The sequence below is a fragment of the Cajanus cajan genome, chromosome 9 (genome assembly GCF_000230855.2).
Source record: "Cajanus cajan strain Asha chromosome 9, NIPB_CcT2T_4, whole genome shotgun sequence".
NCBI lineage: Eukaryota > Viridiplantae > Streptophyta > Magnoliopsida > Fabales > Fabaceae > Cajanus > Cajanus cajan.
In genome coordinates, this window is record NC_138525.1 from 52,322,884 (window position 1) to 52,344,709 (window position 21,826).

General features: G+C 27.6%; 1 long non-coding RNA gene across 1 annotated transcript in view; it reads right to left on the bottom strand.

Annotated features, from left to right (window-relative positions):
* The window catches only part of LOC145951830 (uncharacterized), a 96,473-nt gene that overhangs the window by 63,805 nt on the left and 10,842 nt on the right, over window positions 1-21,826 (bottom strand). The gene's annotated exons all lie outside the window — the stretch shown is intronic.

Consider the following 21,826-nt stretch of genomic DNA (forward strand, 5'->3'; position numbering starts at 1 on the left):
TGGTGACCATGGTGAAGAAAGTTCTTGCCATGTACTACTACTAGTTGGAGTTGGAGTTGGAGTACTAGTTGGTAGGACTACAGATTCTATGTCTGAATCATCTGAACTATCTGGACTAGTGGGAACAAAGCATAGTTGATACCACCTTGTGGTTTGGCCTTGGCCACGGTTCACTGGCATGGCTTTGCAAGGAACATATATTTAACTTTAGAGCACTATACTACTATAGCAAAGCCTTTAGCCATTTACTGTACATGAATGTGTTTCAAAGTTCAGTGCGAGTTTGTTTTCGGAGGAAGCTTCAACTTTTGATCATCTCAAAATTTATCTTGCATTTGCTCCTTGGTTGTTAAGTAAAGCTGATCTCTCTAGTTTAATTTGCAAGTGGCTGCTGTCACATGCACTACACGAACTTGCACATCACTAAGCACAAACAAAAGGGACTGATCCAAAAGGAGACAACAACTTTATGACAGAAACAACAGTGGGAACAATTAATTTTAAGCACTTGGAAAAGTGAAAGACGAGATTATGTAGTTATTATGTTTGGAATCATTGAATTACCCCTGTTCTTTCCTTGTTTATGAAGCTAGTTTTAACGATTGGACCTTGTTAGGATTTGATTATGTTACCATTTATTTTCTGGGGCTTAGTTTTATACATAATATATAAGAAACAAAAGTGGGTCATGTGGGATATTTACTAGCTTCTAAAATAAGTTAAGTGCAACTTTTCTTTTTGACAAACTTTAAATCAAGTTTATTATATCCTTGTCATCATTCATCAAGTTAATTAGACAATCATATATGAATATTTATTTAAAAGTTATAATAAATATTTTATAAAGTTATTTATTATGTTGGAAAGATCCTTCATGTGTCATCATTTAGACTTAATTAGAAAACATTGACAATATAAAAAAAAAAATACAGTGACATCTGATATATATTATCATATATAATAAAATTATTGATTTTTATAATAATTGATTCTAAAATATATGTTTGAAGTGATTTATAATTAGTTCACGATATATATATATAATTAAAATCCATCATTTTAACGAAAAACTTGACAAGACATATAGCACTTTAATTTTCGTTTTGTTGCCTCTTAAGGGAGGTCAAAAGTGAAATCTTTTAGAAAATATTTGTCAATAAAACTTTTAGAAATTGACATCCTTTGACCTTAACTTAGCCCAAGAATTGGGCCTAATGCAGTTAGTGGGCCAAAATGTTCGGTTACTGTTGTTGAAAACTTTCCAACCCAACTTTGGGAACATAATGATGATGGATCTGAGACCCAGAAAAATGGTACTGATTGACAAATCACATTCTCGCAAAGACCCAAAAACAAAAAACAAAGATTTATCTCTTTCTCATGAATGATCCAAATGGATGGTGCGCATTTCAAGTTGGATAATGCGATCAAATCAGTACATACATATGACGAGAGACTGCTTTGGTTTTTCCCCTTAGCATGCTGTTGGATCAAATTATGACATTTTTCTTTTTCTTTTGGCTACTAACACATTTTTGGTGTTTTCATAATTTTTGTTAACCAAGTTGTTGGTGTGAATTATGCACAAATTTTGTCAATAATCAATATCACAGAACCCACGATCAATCACCTTTACTAGTCATTTTTTTTATCTATAAAATTTGAACTGAAAACATTTTAAAGAAATCTATTCAAAACGACTTGTTGATGTATTTTGTTAGTTTGAAGAAACATGATTGAAGGCAAATAAATATATAACTGCATATATTTGTTAATCTTGCAATTGGTAAATCACAAAAATTGCAGCATTATTACTCCATCGCTATGCAGCAAAAGTTGTGCATGCATAGAAATGTTCCACTTCCAACGTGTCAAATAATTATTCTTGAGCCAGTAGCGTTTAGCTTGATTGTTGAGAACATCAATACCAAAAGCACCATGTTTCAATTGTCCATGTATTCATTCTTTGACCTGAAGGCAACCCTCTTAAAATTAAAGTAGGTGTATATATGAATTACATATAAAAAGTCATCAATATTGGCGGTTGATATTCTTGAAATGTAAGCCATAAATTTGATCTAGTCTCCACCATAATCTCTTGAAAAACATTAACGTTGCTGACCGTCCTTTTGATTGATTTTCTTTTGGCTAACTCTATTCAACTTATTTTAGAAACTTATTTTAGAGGTATCAAAAGTGAGTCAATCCGATACACATGGGTTAGCTCACCACATGTTATTTTAAACAGACTAATTTAATCTAACTCATTTTTTAGTGAGTCAGAAAAATTTCAACTCGACTGATCTACTATAGATTGGTGGATTAAGTGAATTGCCTCACCGAACTTTTTAAAAATAAAAAAATAATCACATGTTTCTATTTTTAATAAATAAAAAAGATAATTTTTTATATCCAAAAATCTAAGTCTATCCTTGATTCAAATGCAAATTTGTAAGAAAATATCAATCAAAATTTTAAATAAAAATTACATAAAACATATATATGTGTGTGTGTGAGGAGAGATCCGTTTATTCTAAGAGTAAGTCTACTCAGGCTTACTTTGTTCAATAACTCATATTCTACATCAAATTCAATAATCCAACCGTTGAATTTAAAGTTCTTAATGCATAGATCATGTCTACAAATTTTTTAAAAATTTGAAAATTATTTAATACTTCATTTCATTAATTCAAATTGATGGATAATTATAAAATCATTTTATACATTGATTTGAATTAATGAAATGAAGTATCAAATGACTTTTAAATTTTTTAAAAATTTACAGATTTGATCTATGTATTAAGAACTTTAAATTCAACAGTTGGATCGTTGAAATTTGATGTAGAACATGAGTTATTGAACGGAATAAATCTAAGTAGACTTACTCTTAGAGTAAACGGATCTTTTATCTCTCTTTCTCTCTCCCTCTATATATATATATATATATATATATATATATATATATATATATATATATATATATATATATATATATATATATATATATATATATAATTTTTTATTAGTGGACTAAATGGGACAACTCGACTCACTTAAATTCGAACCCGTTTGATTTACAAGTTAAGTGAGTTGGGTTAAAATTTAGCCAAAATTAATATATATTTTTCTTATTCCAGTCTAGTCCAAATCCGTAATGAGCCAGATCCACCGAATTTGACTCATTCTGACACTTCTAACTTATTTAATTCATTCTGACACTTATAACTTATTTAATAACATGTGTCAGTTTTTTTCGGTGATAAACATTTTAAAAGGAGATGGTGTCTTTGTCTAAAACAAGAATATGACTTATGTTTCCTTACAACCTATAAGGATAATTAAAACAAATCTTAGTGAAATGTATTAGTGAGTTATAACATCAAAATATATTGAAATAATAATTAAAAGATAACAAAACATGTGCCGGAGTTATTTCAATGTTTAATCTTTTATTCATTGTACCTATAAATATTAATGGCAGGTTTTAATTTCATTTTGTGGTTGAATTAATTCATAATTAAAGGTTGGTAAGATCGAATAATTAATTCTATTTTCTCAATACTTTATAAAGAAATTTGAGAACATTAAAAGTATTTATTATTTTCTTCATTTAAGATATGTTTGAATGAAGGGATTTATGAATAGAACGAAAAAGAAAGGTTAATTATTTATCAATTCGAATTAATATTTTACAGTTTGGCCATTTTCATCCATTATTATTCATTGTATTGTACACAATATAACCCTGTCAGTGTAAAATAGAATACTAATCTCTCCCTATCTTTCCTTTCAAACCCCTCCTTCCAATTACACCATTAGAAAATAGGGTCAACAATTATTAAAAATAGAAACAAAAAATTGTTTCTGATGTTGTACGAACATGATCAACGGTGATGAAAAGGAGTACAGTCAAAAGATGAAGGGAAAAAAAAAACAGAAAAACAAGTGGACGATGAATACTTGGTTTTCGTGATGTGCAAGTGTGGTGTTGTGCATCGCAAACGTAGTATATAGTATATGTAGTAATGAACGAAAGCCTTGTTCTTGTGGTCAAAAGGGGCAAGGTGTTGTTGATGTCATAGGTGATTTGATTTAATTTAATTTAATAATCTCACTATAGACACGTAATGACATCATTTAGAGATTGATAGAGATATTTATCTTTGTGCATGAAAGTCAACAAAAACGATCGAATTATTAGGTGAGTTGACCTGCCCCAATATTCAAAAATCAAAACCCATACATAACCATAAGTAGTTACTAGTTCATACGTACTATTATTACTACATTAATTAATGACTGTGATGAATAATGAATCACTGCACCTAATAACATGACCCAAATTTTGAATGGGAGAAGCACAGCAAAAAGGTTTGAATTGCATCAAGACTTTAAGGTCACGAGTTTGTGTCATTATTTCTCTCATCCCGCGCAGCTACCTCGAAGCTTCAACTAAGGACAACCCTTCGCTCTTTTTTCTTTTTCAAAAGTTTAAAAGTTACTCACAAAGTTTAAATTATTATCAGCATGTTGATAATCGGACAAATGGGGATAATCACATTTTACATGTCTTGCTTGGTAAAGTTAAATTCTTGTTTAATAAACTTAAATTAAGTTCAAATTCATATTCTAAAATGATACTAGAATTATTATAGATCTTTTAATAATAAAAAAGTTATTTACTATTTATACATACATCATATCTAATATTATTAAATATAAAAGAGTATATTGAGGAAAACTTAGTTATATCTCACCTATTTAAAATTATTAAATAATGTTGAGTTAAAATCAAACTCATGTAATAATTACATTCTAAGATGAAATTGGAATTTAAATATGTAGTTGAATTAAATATTTTTAAAAATAAAATTATCATTTCTCAACTAGAATAATTTCCGTAATATGTAATTAAAAAATACAATTTGTTTCCTAATATTGGAGTTTTTTCACCGATATACATGTAAATATTGTTTACACCACAAATGTCTTTTATACTCTTTAGGCACGGGACATTTGTAACATATTTTTCGTAAAATTCAACTTTTGCATTGCAATCCACGGAAATCTCAGTTTACAACCACACCTTGCACTTGCTTTTTATTTTTAAAAAAAAAAAAAAAAAGTTTCCTATAAATGTCGATAAGCACTAGCAGGCCAAAGTGATCGTAATCATATATATGCTCTTTGTCATCTACGTTGTCTATGAATATGACTAAGTAAGTAAATAAAATTATAGGGTAACATTGTCCAACGTCATTCGCATTAAAACCTCAACAACACCTCCAACCATCGGGAATTTGAATTGAATTACATCTTAATTTTGAGTGTTTATTAAAATTTGATGTTGATGAAACTAAACTCAAACTAATTTAAGAAATTAATGAGAATCTTTCTCACTTATATATTTACTTTAACTATATTATAGCATTGGGAAAATTTTCAACATATTTTTCTCTCCATAACTAAAAGCGATCAAGGTTATCTTTTATTTATATATGTAGCACTCTGTAATTTTATTAATTTAAATGTTGTTGAAATTAGTTGATTAGTTATTGTGAAATTCTACAAATTTGAGAATCTTAATGAGTTTTGTTAATGTTTAAGAGTTATTTTGAGTAGCGATCAAGTTAACCTAGTATGGGGGTATATGAGGTCTTTCTTAAGAAGTAGACTTCATAAATTTATTTCTTTAGAAAACCTACAGAGAAATGAGAGAGGAAGGAACCCTAGAGCTATAACTTTTTTCTTCAAAGTCTTTTGGTGAGTGAAGAGACCCTGCTCAAAGAGAAAGGTGTAGTTGTAATTGAGATTTGAAGCTTTAAAAGTTAAGGATCAAAGAGTGTGGTTCTATGCGAAGTTGGCTTGAAATTATCTCATTCTTCATTCTTCCTCTTCTTTTTATCTATTTGCAAGCATGGGAAGGTCTTGGAACTTTTGTGGTTGAACTCCTGCTTGAAGTATGCATTTTCGTGACTATGTTTTGAGTTCTTCGTTGGCTTTGAAGAAATTAAGAAAAATGGGATGATTTGATCAATTTGAGTTGCATGTTGGCGATTATGATGTATATGAGTTTAAGTATGGTGCCTTGTTGTGTTTTATTGTGTTGCATGTTATTTTGGATTGGATTTCAGATAAAGAGAGCCAAGAATGTGATTCTGTCAAGTGTAGAATTTATCATTGCATTGGACGTGATACAGGCCAGAGACTTTTTTTCTCACAAAACCTAAGAGAGAAATTAGTAGTGTTGGGCGATTTAAAGCGGAACTTTCTAACTTGGTCACGTTGGGTGTAAGTTGAGGGGCACTAAGGGTAGATGCCTTTGGAACTGTCTAACTTGGTGACACCATGTCCTAGTTGAGCGACATTAAACATGATCAAAACAAAAGCTTTCTACCTAGATGATGTTAGGGACCAATATTGTAACATCGAACATGAATTAGACAAAGGCTCTCTACTTGAACGAGGTAAAGCATGAGTTTGATTAGGCCAGATGTGATTGATATAGGGGCTCTCTACCTTATTGATGTCAGGCACGGATAGTTTGCATTGGGCGTGGGTAAATTAGAGACTTTCTGCCTCAATGACAACGAGCATTAAGAGAGTGGCGTCGACCATAAGTTGTTGAATGAAAAATGATTGATTGATTGGCTAAGTGTTGAACATGTGTGGGATAAGTTGAATTACTCACATGTTGTATGTTGTTGTTTGATTATAGTTCATTATTTATTGATCTAGGATGATGATTGTTGATATTTAAGTTTCTTAAAGGTGTAAGTTGATGAGACTTGAAAATGTAGTATGGGGACAAGGTCGAGTCACACATATATAAAGAAACCAAATCGAGTAAGGTACGAGGTTAGAGGTCAAAATCCTAACTAAGTATCAGAAGAAATGTAATATTTAAAGGGTAGTCGATGAACTAATTTCATAATAGGCTTAGTAATGCATGTTAAGGTTGTGGTAGTCTCACACCAAGCTATCTTAACTTTGACAAAAATATTGGACTTTCCTATTTTAAATGGTGAAATTCAAGAAACCATGTTGTGTTGTGAATTTTTATTTAAATGTGTTGTTGATCCAACAAGCTTAAAAAGATCACATTGTTAAGTTGCTTTGGTAAGATCAAACCACTTAAATTGTTCACATGTATAGTAAGAGATCTCTTAGTTGAAATGTGTGTCGACGCATATAGTTATTGTCTTATGCATATGTTGTAGTCAGGTATGTTATGTTGTACATATGTTAAGTGGTTATGTTGAAAAGTTGTATTGTTGTGTTGTGATTTAAAATGTTAGTATGTTGTTAAGTTGTGTACTTCTTTTGATATGTTGATCGATGTTGATTAAACGAAGCATTTGTGTTGTGTTCATGCTAAGTTGTTATATAGTTAGTTTTATACTTCTATATTATTTTGTTTCTTTTGAATCCTAACTTATCATTGCATGTTTTCTTGTGGTAAAACTATAATGATTATACTTGTTATGGAAGTAGGATAGAAATACGATGGAAGAGTATGTGTTGAGAGCCATATTGGAAGATGGCATAGTTATTTTGGAGTTACTCTAATGAGCTAGTCTGAGTAATTATTTAATCAACAACAAGTTTTTCAATTTTGGATTGTTGTGTATGTGTGTAGGATAGAGATGTAGTTCTATTGAGGAGCATTTATGTTTTCAACAAATTTATTTCCTATATATACATATATTATTGTATGTATACTTAAGAACTGTTTGCATGATAACCTTAAATTATAATAATTATATTTTTTATTCTTAATTATTAAGTTATAAAGTATAAAAATTTGTCATATTATTATAATATACTTTATTTTAATCATATTTCTAATAAGTAAAGAATCTTTTAACACTGGTTATACTCGAAGAAAATGCAATTCACTTTTGTTGTGGGCATAGAAATTGGGAATTGATCAATACTTCAATTGATTAAATGTCTCAATCTCTTCTTCTTTCTTTTGATTGTTAGGTACATTTATATATATCTAAATTCACGATGATTAAAATTCCAATTATTGTATAACGTTCATCCCAATAATTGCAAAATAGATCCAAACTCAGAGTACATAAAGGGGTCACTACACATTCCTTAAAAAGGAAAAAGAATCATGTCATGTGCCAATAATTATGTGCATACATGTATGTCAAATAAAATTTCTCGAACTACAGAAACAAGCACATGTTCCTTCATTTATTCACATTAACAGTGAAATATGGTGTTGTAGAAGAAAGGCAAACGTTGGGCAGTTTCAGAGTAGCATAGCATTAATATATCTATTTTTCCTTATGAGTTCCTCAAAATGACTTTCGGTGACTTTAAAAGCTACCCTAGCCCTACACTTTCTCCTACTCAGAAAGAGACAATTAAGATTGCAAGTGCCCGCGAAATTAAACTCAGAATAATAAAAAGTACACAAGAAATTAGCAACATACGTCAAGGACATGAGAATCCTTCACATGCAACTTTCAATGTAAAAGTCCTCAAAATAGACTCCCAAATTGACTCCCAAATTCACCCTTTATTACAAAGAAAATTTAGCAAAATCTCTTAGCCTCTGGTAGTCTACAGAAATAGTATTCCAAGTAATTGCATTGCATTGTCTATGTCATATATATACACTCTCTCCAACCCCAAGAGCATTAAAAACGATTGAAGCATTATTCACTTTTTAATTCTGTGCGTATATGATTGATTCTGAATTCAGAAACCATCCTTACCCAGTTCAGAAACCAAGCTACCCAATTGGGCCCCCACTTCATTATGCTACCTTTTTTGTAAAAAGAAATTGTCCTCTCTCTAACCATTATACGTGGTCATGGCTTTTCATCTAATGGCAAGCAAATTGGGGGAACAAAAATCAAGTGGGTACTTGATTGTGGCTAAGTATTACTCTCTTTGTTCATGATATATATATACCGCGTTGAAGATAATTGTATAATACTACTAATTATTACCTATATAGTAGGAGTAATTTGTTATATGAAAAAATTACATATAATTCATTTTATTTGTAACTTTTGAAGAATTTTTTTATTTATTTATATTTAAATTTTAAGTAAATATTAATTTATATTTTGTTAAATATATTATAAAGAAAAAAGAGAAAAAGAATAATGTACAAAATGAAATAAAAAAATAAGGGAAATAAAAACGATAGACTAACAATGTTAATAAAAACGAAGAGATTAATTTATTTATTTTTTTATAAATTTGAATCTATAACTATAGGTAAAAGGAATATTTCAGTTTCGCCTCTACAATTTTTAATATTGTTTTACCCTTTAACAATTCCATATTTTGGTACTTAATTTGTGTGGTTACTTAGGGCATAAATGAAAAATTAAAAATTTTAGTCTTAACCCACTTCTCCCACATTTCGTAAATTTGTATGTACATGTTCTATTCAACTTCCTGTCTTATGTAACTGCATATTCTATTCATTACTTCCTCATTTTGTTGGCTTCGTGTAGATGGTGTGCGTGATGAAATTTATATGGATGCAATTATTCAATACCAAATTTTCAATCACGTTTATAAATTGATCTAATATATTTTGTTGGAGTATTTGGTTTACATTTTTATTCATTCTGCAAACTCTTTGGAAATCGAATGTATGAATTATTTGTTAATAAAATACGTATTTTGTCTTAAATTTCGTGGCAACAGCGAATGGGATCTCAAGGTTAGTTATAAGTATTTTCCTTTCATTTCCCTGATTTTGCATTCTACCAAACTCCTATAATTTTTCATTACCTTTATGCTAAATTTTTCATTGCTTTATTCTAAATTTTCAAACTTCATAAAAAATCTCATGTAAAAATTAAAAATTAGGCATATTTTAAATTTGAATTTTTAATAAAATATGATTATATGTTTAAACTTTTAAATCTATTAAGTTAGTAAGTTTAAAAATGAAATTTTATAATTTTAAAAGAAAAAATTAATTTGAAAATTAGATATATATTAAATTTTGATTTTTAAAAGTTGAGTAAATTTAAATTTATTGTAAAAATAATACACAAAATAAAAAGTAATTTGTAATGTGTTGTTAAACAATGTTGATGAAATTGTGTTGTTGTGTTTGTGTTGATGAGATGCGTTGACTACTTAGAACTAGAAGATATGTTTTTGAAAGTTACTCATCCTATGGAGTGGATGCCATGTGATTCTCCTCTAGGACTTAGTTAGTATCGTGTGTAGGCAAGATTGAGGCACACGTACATGAAGCAACCACAGTATAGGGGTTAGGTCAAGTTATACTGATTACAAGTGACTAACTGAGTAAAGTACGAAGTTGGAAACTTAGTTCCTAACCGAGTATCGAAAGGTTGTAGTATTTAGAAGATAGTCAGTGGGCTAATCTCATAGGAGACTTGGTTAAGCTAAGGCCTATACTCAGTTGTTCTATCCTGACATAGTGTTATACTTCCTTATTTAACTGGAAAAACCTGAGAAATCGAGTTATCATGTTGTGAATTGATATCCAAATTGTTGTTGATCTAGCAAGCCCAAAAAGATCACCTGTGTTGTCGGTTCAGTAGGATCTAGCCACTTAAATTGTTCGTCCTATGTTGTAGGAGATCTTAAAGTTGATATGTGTGACGACGTATAGAGATTATGTGTTAAACTATGTTGATAAGTGTTGTTGTGTTGATTAAATGTTGAAATGTTGTTGAGATGTTGTGTGTTGTTCCTATGTTGGTTGAATAATGAGTTTTTGTGTTGATTAAAAGTTTCATTATGTTGTGTGTTGTATGTTGTGGTGTTAAGTTGTAGAGTTGTTTAAGATGTGATGATGTTGTGATGATAGTAGAATGTTTATATATATATGTGTGTGTGTGTGTGTTTTGTTTTCTTTACTTAGTTTACCCTTACATATTTTCATGTGACTTACACTGTGATGATCATACGTGGTTTGAGAGTAGGACAGAGATAGGTGGGAGAGTAGCGCAGTTGAGGCCACAGGTGGAGCCTAGAGCTAGATAGTTTTTTTTTGTTGATTACCCCTTGTGGTAGATTATTATGTAGTATTTGTATCGTTGTTCATAGTTGCTTGCTAAGCAACTTAGTTGAATATATTTATGTATATATTTACCATATACTTATCTTAGTACATGTTTATGAGATGTTTAGTAATTGTGTTATATAGTGTAGTCGTTATAAAAAGAAGGTTGGAGAACTTCATTTAAAAGAATTTAAATTTGTCATGATCTTAATAATGTATAAAAAAATCAAATAAAAAATCATCTTATCATATGTGACTACAAAAATTTTCAAATAAAAGAAATATAATAAACAAGCAAAAACAAAAACAAAACAAAGAAATAAAATTGAAAAAAGTTATATTTCACTTTGATTTCATATTATTTTTAATTTCAAATTAAATTAATGAACCCTATAAACTCTTGATTTCATCATATTATTGTTTAGTTGATAATTATTAAACAAAAATCAATTTCTATTGTCATGTTATATTAATATTTATATTTATATATTTTAAAAAATTTCTTACATATTATTTTTAAAATTAAAATTTATTTTTTATAAGATAAAAATATAATATACACATAATTTATCTTGTGCATCACATGGGTATATGTGTAATGCCATGGAAATGGCGAGCTATTTGATAGATATACTTTATATTATATATATGTATGTATGTAAGTATGTATATGTTGTCTATATGGATTTGGATTGGATTATGGAGGTGTGGATTTGAAATGTACTTATCTTTGTACATATTGTATAATTATGTGGTTTTGATTAGTTGTTTGGACATAGTAGTGATTTTGTAGTATGAGATGAGAGGTTTATATAGGTAGGTGTATCATGAATGTGGTGAATGATGATTGTACACCATTATACTGAATAGGTAATAAGAGGGAAGAAGACTGATCACCTTCCTTCTCATCTTAGTTAAGTGAAGTATTATGGCATGCAACTCATTATTCTAAGCATATGTATCTGAAAGTGATGTTTTTTTGTGTGTTGATACATGTTGCATTTCATATGGTGGTGAGTTGTGAGTATTGCATGGAAAGGAATAGGATGGGTAAGAGATTGAAGGATAAGAACATAAGATAAATCTGGTCTTTCTGAGTGAATTTGAGGTTGTTTTAGAGCTTAGGGAGTTGAAATATTTCAAGGAATAGGATATTTGAGGTGAATAGGTGCTAAGGGTGAAATTTAGAAATTTTGGAAAATGGCTATATAATGGGACTTAGGACCGGAGTATTTCATTTGTCAGACAAAGATAGTTTCTAGAGAGAGAGAGAAGCTCTGGTCCGGAGGGAAGCTGAGGACACATTTGGGAAGCTTATCAAGCCAGGATCAATCTTCACAACTAGAGTATTAAGAGATTTAGCCTCTAGAATCTTGAAAAGTGAGATTGAAGTTTGAATTGGGATTTGAGGGTTTTGTTCAAATCTTGCATTTATGAAGTTTCTGAGGTAAGAGTAGTACTTATAAGACTTAATCTAGTATGTATGGAGTTGAAATATCACATTGATTCCATGTTTTACACATGATTGAGGCTTGATTGAGCTGGAGAGGGTTTGGTTAGGGTTCTTCATGATTTCCTACGATTTTCATGGATTAATGGTTAATACTTGTTTTTATCACTTAATATGTTATTTTTGGATGGTGTTTATACTCTATAATGGTTCATAATTGTATAAATTTGGTTTGGGATGGATTTTGGGGGTGAAAATCAGAGTTTTAGAACTTCTGACGCGCTGTCTGATGCATGTGCGTTGAGCGCACGCGACGACCCGTTGAGCGCACTAAAGAACAGAACTTTCTGTCAGGATGCGCGTTGAGCGCACGTAACAACGCGTTGAGCGCATTGAAGAACAGAGCTTTCTGTCTAGAGCGCACTGAGCGCATATAGTCATGGGCTGAGCGCACGTGGTGACGCGCTGAGCGGGCAAAGACTGATAGGCTCCCAATTTTAGTTGCGCTGGGCGCAAATACCATTGCGTTGGGCGCGTGGTTTCTTTGAGGAAAACCTTTTAAAATTGGGTTTTTATGAAACTTTTAAATGTTGAATCATATCATCTTTGATGTTATATATTTGGTATGGAATGTGGCATGGTTTTGGAAAAGATTGCATGTAATTATGGAATGTGCTTATGTGTGTTTGGTTTGGAAACCTAATAGGACTTAGAGGAGTAAGGTTATGGTATGGATTGGGAGATCTTTTGGTGAGATATGGATATAATCTTTGGGAAAATATGGAATTTGGGGGTCCCATGGTGAGGATCCCAATATGGAACTTTTCTAAAGATTATATAATAAACCACTTCAGATGTTAGGTGGATTCTGAAGTGGCCGCGATCACTACCGATGGATGAAGTGGCCGCGATCACTAGGGTTACGTGACGACATAACCCAACTGTATATTTTCCATGAGAGGTTAGGTGTGTAACATGGGCAGGTGACATGTTCACGAATTCAACACTTGGTTTGGATGTGTTGAGGTCAACATTTAGTTTAGATGTGTTGGCTACTTCATGGGATTATACAGTGGTGTGACTTTGGTTTGGATGTGGAATATGTATGCATTTGGTATGGATTGTATACATTGGTTATGGATTCTTTATTATCATAGAATATGTATGCATTGGCATGAATGTGTATACATTGGAAATTAGATTGGTTTATATTTGGCATGGAAATGACTTGTTATAATGTTGTCATCCCCTAGGTATGGATACATACTGTTGATGAATATATAGTTTAATGATATTTCATTTTATTGTACTATGGTTGATTTTATACGTGCTAACCCTTATATTTCCATGATGTGGACTGTGATGATCTCACTATGTAGGAGAGCAGATCAGGTGTGAGGCTTTGGGATGACAATGAGTATTTTGGGTAGCTGCTTTGAGAAATGGCTAGACTTAGAGTTTGACTAGTACCTATGGTGTCTTATTTTGATACTTTCATGATGTTGTAATTATATTATCTTTTTGGATGACTGTATAACCTTACTGAGGATGACTCTTTTATAAAATTATGTTTTATATGATGAAAACAATTTATAAGTTATTGTATATTTACACTCTAGTGTAGCTGACCTTTGCTCTATTTTCTTTAATATATATTATTTTTATTTTAGTTGTCATATTGGTTGTTGATGTGACGGTCTAAGTCGGGTCGTTACAATATGCACTAGTGTGATATAAAAGGAAGAAGTTTTGCAATAATTTTCTTCCCTCCAAAACTTCCTCCAATTTTTTTATATAAATGTTATTATAAAAATAAAATAAACTAATATGAAAATTAATCAATTTATCAAAAAATGTAGAAAATCAATACTAATGATTACTATATTTTGCACATATAAAACTTGTCTCCAATAATTCCCTCCAATAAATATATCCTAAATAGTTATTCCCTCTAATAACTTCCTCCTAAATAATTTTATATATTATTATAAAAAATATATCAAAATAAAAGGAATAAAATGGATATTATATAGATTTTTATTTTTAACAAAAAATATTTAAAAAACTAGAGGCACAAACTAATGTTTTCTTTGATATTATGGCACTATCTATCTTGTATATACAATAACTATGAAATAAGAAGCACTTAACTAAAATAATTGTCTTCATGCATAAATAACCAGCTGAGTAGTTCAAAATTTGGAAGATGATATTAGGTAACAACTAAATCCAATAATAACCTCTAATAAAAACACAAATAAATCTAACATTATGTCCTAAGATATAAAATGACAACATAAATAACAAATCTTAAACTATGTTCCAATGTTATATCATGTCATTAGAGTACTCTCACATAAGGTTTAGGCCTCGTCATCAGCATTATCAGTGTCATGATGAGTCTCACCTACAACAACATACATATAAAAACGACACAAAAAATATAAAAAATAATACAATATTATTATTAATTGAGGAAAATAATATTTCAGGAGTTATTTACTTTATCAGACAAATATCATGGTAAGAAAAAATTTAATATTATATTACACATGTTACCAAAATAACTCAAGTAACACACATATAACAAATATAGTTTGTAATGAATTGATGAATGCATTTAATGGTATGAAAATGAGTAAGTGTTTATAAATAAACTTTATAATAAAATAAAAGTAGAAAGATATTTACACTATCTATATAAAAATGTTTATTAACATTAATTGACACAAGTGGTAGGGATTTATATTCCTTAATTAAGATGTTCAAGATTCGATATTAACTTTAAATATAAAATAAACTATGTAAAAAAGGAAATACCCACCTTATATTTGTTCACAATCCCATAAAATATGTGTTAATTAATTCCTATACTACAACATATATACATATTTTATTTCTTTTCCTTTTTGTCATTCTTTATATAAATTTAGATAAAAATATATTTTTAATTCCATTTAAATCTTGATATGTAATTTTGATCTCTTTAAATTTAGTTATATATTTTTGTCTCTCAATTTTAAAACATTCATAATTTTAATCCCATTATAAATTTTTTACACCTATAAATATGTAATACATTGATATATAATCTTTTAAGATGACAGTTGTAATGTCATATTCTTACGATAATATGATGACATAAAATACCACTAAATTTTAACTTTTGACATGAGCAACCTTTCTTACGTTTGAAGATATGATAATTAAATTAAAATTGTAATTTTTTTAAAATTAAAATTAAAACTAGTATTTTAATACATACAAATATTTTTTTATATATAACTAAATTATAAATAAATATTATATTTAAATATAAATTAATTTAAAAATTTTATAAATTAATATTTAAAATATATAAATTATATTTTAAATTTATGATAAATATTTATATTATAGTATAAAATCATTTTTGTTTATTAATAATTTATTTTTAAAATATTAAAATTTAATTCATAAATAATTATAATAAATAAAAATTGAATTACATAATTTTTTTTTAAAAATCTAAAATATTTTTAAGAAAAACTCTTAAAATCACTGTGACATAAGATAAAACTCTTGATATATATGAATTAATTGTGTAATTAAGATTTTTTTTTTAAAGGAAGATTGTGTAGTTAAGAATAAAGAGATTAAAGTTGTAAGTTAAAAATTTTAGCAGATAAAAGTACCATTTCTCTATAAATTTTTGTGGTCCTATAATTTTATCATATTCAAAGATAAGTTATCTTTCATATTTATTGTGGAGTGTCCTGCTGCAATCATAGCATGCCATATGGACGTTGATGTTTTTCATTCGCAAATAATTAATACATGAGACTATGGCCCAAGAATCCATAAGAATATTTTTATAATATAATGTAGAGATGTTATTGATCCACTTTCCATTCAAATATTTGGTGGGGAGATACAGGTGAAGAAGCATTAAGATCATCTGCAATATTTTTGCAATAAATTGCACCAATCTGGTCTTCAAAATGATAATATATAAAAAGAATTATATTTGATTTAATAAATTTTAAGTGTTTTTGTTAAAGATAAAAGTTAAATATACTAACCCCAAGGTGGTTCAGCGGTAGGGGTCGATCCACGCTTAAGCAAGGTTAGGGATTCGAATCCTGTCTTGTGTATACAACTGCGTTAAATATTGGGGGTAAGCTATCCCACCCTTTGAGGTGTCTCCAAAAAAAATACAAAAATTAAATATACTATCGTTGATGTTATTTTTTTTATTAAAATTTGAATTTTACTTTAATAATATGTATTAATATTTACAAATTAAATTTTATTTGGAAATAAAATAAAATTATAAAAGTAAATAAATAATTTTTAAAATGACATGATACATCTCAATAATATTCTAAAAAAATATTAGTTAGCATTCACTTAATTTTAGTTAATAAAAAATAAAATTATTAATAAAATATGACAAATCAATTATAAAAATAAGTATGATTAAAAATTAAGAATTATAATTTTAAAAAAATTATAAAATAATGCTATATATTTTATAAAATCATGATTAAAAAATATTTTGTATAAACATCAACAACAAAATTATTTCGGACATGTAATTTAGACGGAAAAAAGGGTTATGAGAATTCTTTATAATAGAGGAATGTGGATTTTGGGGTGAAGAGATAGGAAAAAAAAATGGAGTAGAAGAGAAGAAATAAAGAGGAACATAAACTTTTGAAAGGAGAAATGAAAATATTTAGAGACTAATAAAAAAAAAGCTATAAAACTGATTTTTGGTGAAGGAATAAAAAAGATAAAAATTAAAACTATCTAGCTTCTTAACAAAATTCAAAGTTAAGATAGATTCGTAATAAGTTATATTTATCAAAATAAATTTTAAATATCTTATAAACTACTCATAACATTTTATAAATTTGTTCAAATACTCTTATAAATACTTATAGAATAAGATAAGTAAAAATAAGTTTTTCATAAATTCTTTCAAATGAAATTTAAACTTAAGTTTTATCTTTTAGATAATTATATTATTAGTTTAAAATATTCATAAATTTTGTCAATAATTAATTTTTCTCAAAAAAATATAATTAAGTACTTTTGATAAAATTTCTCTTTTAAAACATAATTTTACATTCATAAAACTTAAACTCAAAGAATTTACTCAACAAGAGACCGAAGGCCAACAACTAATTGATAGTAAATAAATCTTTTAAGTGTGAGATATAGAATATTGTAAGTTTATTTAAAACTCCCGGAGGTTCCATTCATTTTTTATATCACATGTGAAAATGTTTATTATATTTAATGCATTAAATATGAAATTCTTTAATGCATTTTCTTGAAGCATTAAATTAAACATTTGAAATACAATTTATTTATTTATTTTGATTATTTGAAAATTTTAAATATTTTTTAAATCTTGTGATAGTATTTTAACTAATCTCAAAAAATATATACAATAATTTTTTTTAATTAAAAAAATTCAAGATAAAGTGAAAGCATTGATGAAGGGAACATTTACCCAGCCGGAACTGTTCAAGTGAAATTAATGTGTAAGAAATGCAGGAGCCACACAAGCTTTGTATAACTATATTCTTTTTAATAATAAAAAATACGTAGTATATAGTTATACAAAGAAAAAAATACAAAAAAGTTCATTTGATTATTTATTACAATTATAATGACAATTATTCAAACTTAAAATTTATATATATTAATTTAACTTTTCATCTTTATTTTTTTATAATATATTTTTATTAGTTCTCTTAATTTTTTATAAGCAATATGTAAAAAAAATGAAGTATATTTAAATTTTAAAAGACAAATATATTCAAATTTTTATTTAATAAAGAAGATTTGTGAAAAGATTCAAAAGATTTAAAATTATGCAGTGCAATATTATTATTAATAGGTGATGAAGTTCTGAAGGGTTCGTCAAAGCTAGTAGGTAAAAGCATGCATGTAAATTAAATATTCCTCCACTGATTGCCTCGTTTGGTGTTAGTTTTCTGCAACAATGACAGAACCGCTTTGTTTTCAGTAGAAATATATTTATGGGAATTCTTCGATAAACTTTGACCCAAAGAAAGCAAGGACACAACATCCTAGTTATTAATTAATGCACCAGTGTCCTACTGCATTTGAACCCTACTTTGGCGACCATTTCACTGTAATAATAGAGCAAAATATTAATTTAATTTTTAAATTCGTATCATTGGGTAATTTAATTTTTGTTTTGCAAAATTTGATGTTTTATTAATTCTTTTAATCTGATCATTATTCATTGTCAAATCATTAAAGATTATTTTTTTCATGATCGGTAACAAAATAAATTTAAAGATTAAATATGTTATTCATGTGAATAAAAAAATAGTGAAAGAGATAATCTGTATTTTCATGATAAAAAATATCAATATCTAAGTATCGGTTAAAAAATAAATTAAACTAAAAATACTAGTACTAATTTAAAATTGATGTTTTGCACCGTTATAATGTCGTGTCACATGATACGGTTCGTTATGTGAAGTGTGAAGTAACTAATCCGCAGAGTTTTATTTTTACCCTCTGTCTTCTCTATCTTGTTATTATTGGAACCATCCTAAACATGAAAAGTGCAAGTCAAAAGATAGCTATGTTCTTTTTTATTAGCGTATTGGTATCCCCATCCTAGTAACCTAAGGAACACTCCCTTTTACATGTGTTGGACTTTTTCTAAGATGCATGTGGAGTGGTTGCACAATAAAGTTTAAACTATATGACAGATTTGAATCAAGAACAGCATTAAATACAAAAAATGAACTAACCTAAAAGAATACATATTTAATTTAATGAAAATTAACCCAATAACATTGTACTTAATGAGAAGAAAAAAAAGGAATTCAAATGGTTTTTAGAATTAATTAATGGACGAAACTCAGATTGTTGATGGTTAAAAAGTCCATCTCATTTTCGTTTTATTCCAATAAAATGATAAAACTTCTCACACCTCTGTATCATGTGCTTTCTGCTCAAGCAGATATTTAAAAAGTAAAAGCAAAGAAAATTTGTATTAGTGTCCTTCATGAAATGTCTGTATGTTGGTGGTAAAAATGAATTTTATTAATGCGGTCATAATTAAGTTTGTATGTTGATAGTAAAAATAAATTTTATTAAACATTGAAAAATGTCAACATAAAATAACGGCTAACACATAGAGGTATGACGATGCTAATTACAATTGCCAAAAACAGAGTCCAAAGTATTGATGATGTTCACAAAGGACAAAATCAAAGTTGCCTTCAGCTGAAAAAATAAAAAAGTTACTTTCATTTTCAAAGAAAATTCGCTTGATAGTTAGTAGTTGTGATATAAAAGATGTTTTGGGTTAATTTTTTTTTAATATTATCTTAAATATTGACGATACTGATGCTAGATAGCTACATATCGTAAGTAATATTAATGATACAAGTTAGTTGATTGGATGGAGTTATGGTTAGTTGATTAGATGCAGTTTTTATTGAGAAGTATGTCATATAAGGTGCATATAGTAACAAATTAAAATTATTTAAAATCATTTTTTTTATAAATATTGTTAAGTGACTCATCAATTTATTTGAGCTTACATTAACTTTAATAATAATAATAATAAATCATTATATACTAATTGTATTAATATTAGTTGTAATTATAACAATTGATATGTAAGATTAACCTTTTAGAAGAAGAAATCAGACAGCAGTGTATACATCTGTGTACATTATAACCTTTTGTGAAAAAAAGAAGAAAAAAAGAATTTCGTAAAAATGAATAAAACAATCAATTTGGAGAATAAATATTTGGTATAAATTTTTATGCATTTTTTATTCTTTCCATTATTTGGTTAATTAAATACTCATTTAAAATTTTTATTACATTGTTATTCACCATATTGTTGATTAGCTATTTCTAATTATCTTTAGTAATTTCAAGAAGCCTTAATGTATTCTTTTCTTCTTAACCCCTATTTGGATTATGGGTCTATTCCCATTGTGCTTCCCTAAATACTAAGGTTAGTTCACAATAGCAATGAAAACAATATCATCATTAATCTCGAGTGAGTTTGGGTCTAGTGGATGAGGTGGAGGGTCTAGAAGATGCAATTGATGCAAAAGTTGGTTTGGTTATAGAAGAGGAAGGAGAAGGTGAAGAAAGGGAGAGAGGGTGGAGGTTGGTAGTAAATTGTATGAATGTGTTGTTACTCTATAAGGAGGAGAAAAGAGCATCAGAAAAAGAGACTTCTTGAAAAGGAGAAAGGGTTATAACATGAACATTTTTTTTAACATAAGGGTCAACTGTAATTTTACAATAAATAAAATAAATAATTAAAAAATATTTAACTATAATACCATTGTTTTCCTTGTTCATGGATAGACCATGTGAAAACATTTTCCATTCTAGTAATTACATTAAGAGATAATCCTTTTCAAATTAAATAACACTATTATGAATAATATTTTTTTAAAATATTTAAGTAATTATATATTTATAATTTGAATTCAATAGCTAAGACCAAATATTTAATTCAATTTCTATTATATTTTATATATTTTCATGTCAACTTATGCTAGAAATAAAATAGACAATATATAATCCTATAAAAAAAATTTCAAAAAGTTTTTTTTTTTTTTACTAAACATATATAGATCGTATTTTACCTTCATTTAAACCTTTTTAAAACAAATATAAATAATTTCACATTTACTAATTTATGTTGCTAATTATAAAGTTGTCAAATACATAATTATATTTTCAGTGATCGACAAAAAAAAAATATTATAAATAAATATTACTTGTAGTTTTAATTATAAGTAAGAAATTAGATTTTTCTTTGATCCTAATTGTAAGTGATAATTATTATTTTTAAAATTAATCAGAATTAAATTTCATTAATTTTTAATTATATTTTTTATGTATTCACGTATATTTTGTCTATTATCTATTATATGCAAAAAATATATATTTTTCTTAAATATAAACAAATTTTAAGTATTTTTATCTTATTTAATAATATTCTTTTTAAAATATCCCTCAATAATGAATGACCTTTTAGTTATATTTCTTATTTTGACATTTATAATAACAATAATTTAGAAAAAAATAAAATTAATAAAATTTAATGTATATAATTAATTTTTTAATATACATAAAATCAATTTTTTTCTTATAATAAAAAATAAAGTGAATAACTAATATTAAATATAATAATTACTTAAAGTAAAATGTGTGTGTAAAATAAAACTTAAATTTATGATAGAATTAATTAAAAATACTTATATTAATTATTTTTTAGATCTTAATAATTTATCCCATATTACTTATAATTAATGCAATAAATTTAAATAAAAAAAGTAATTTTC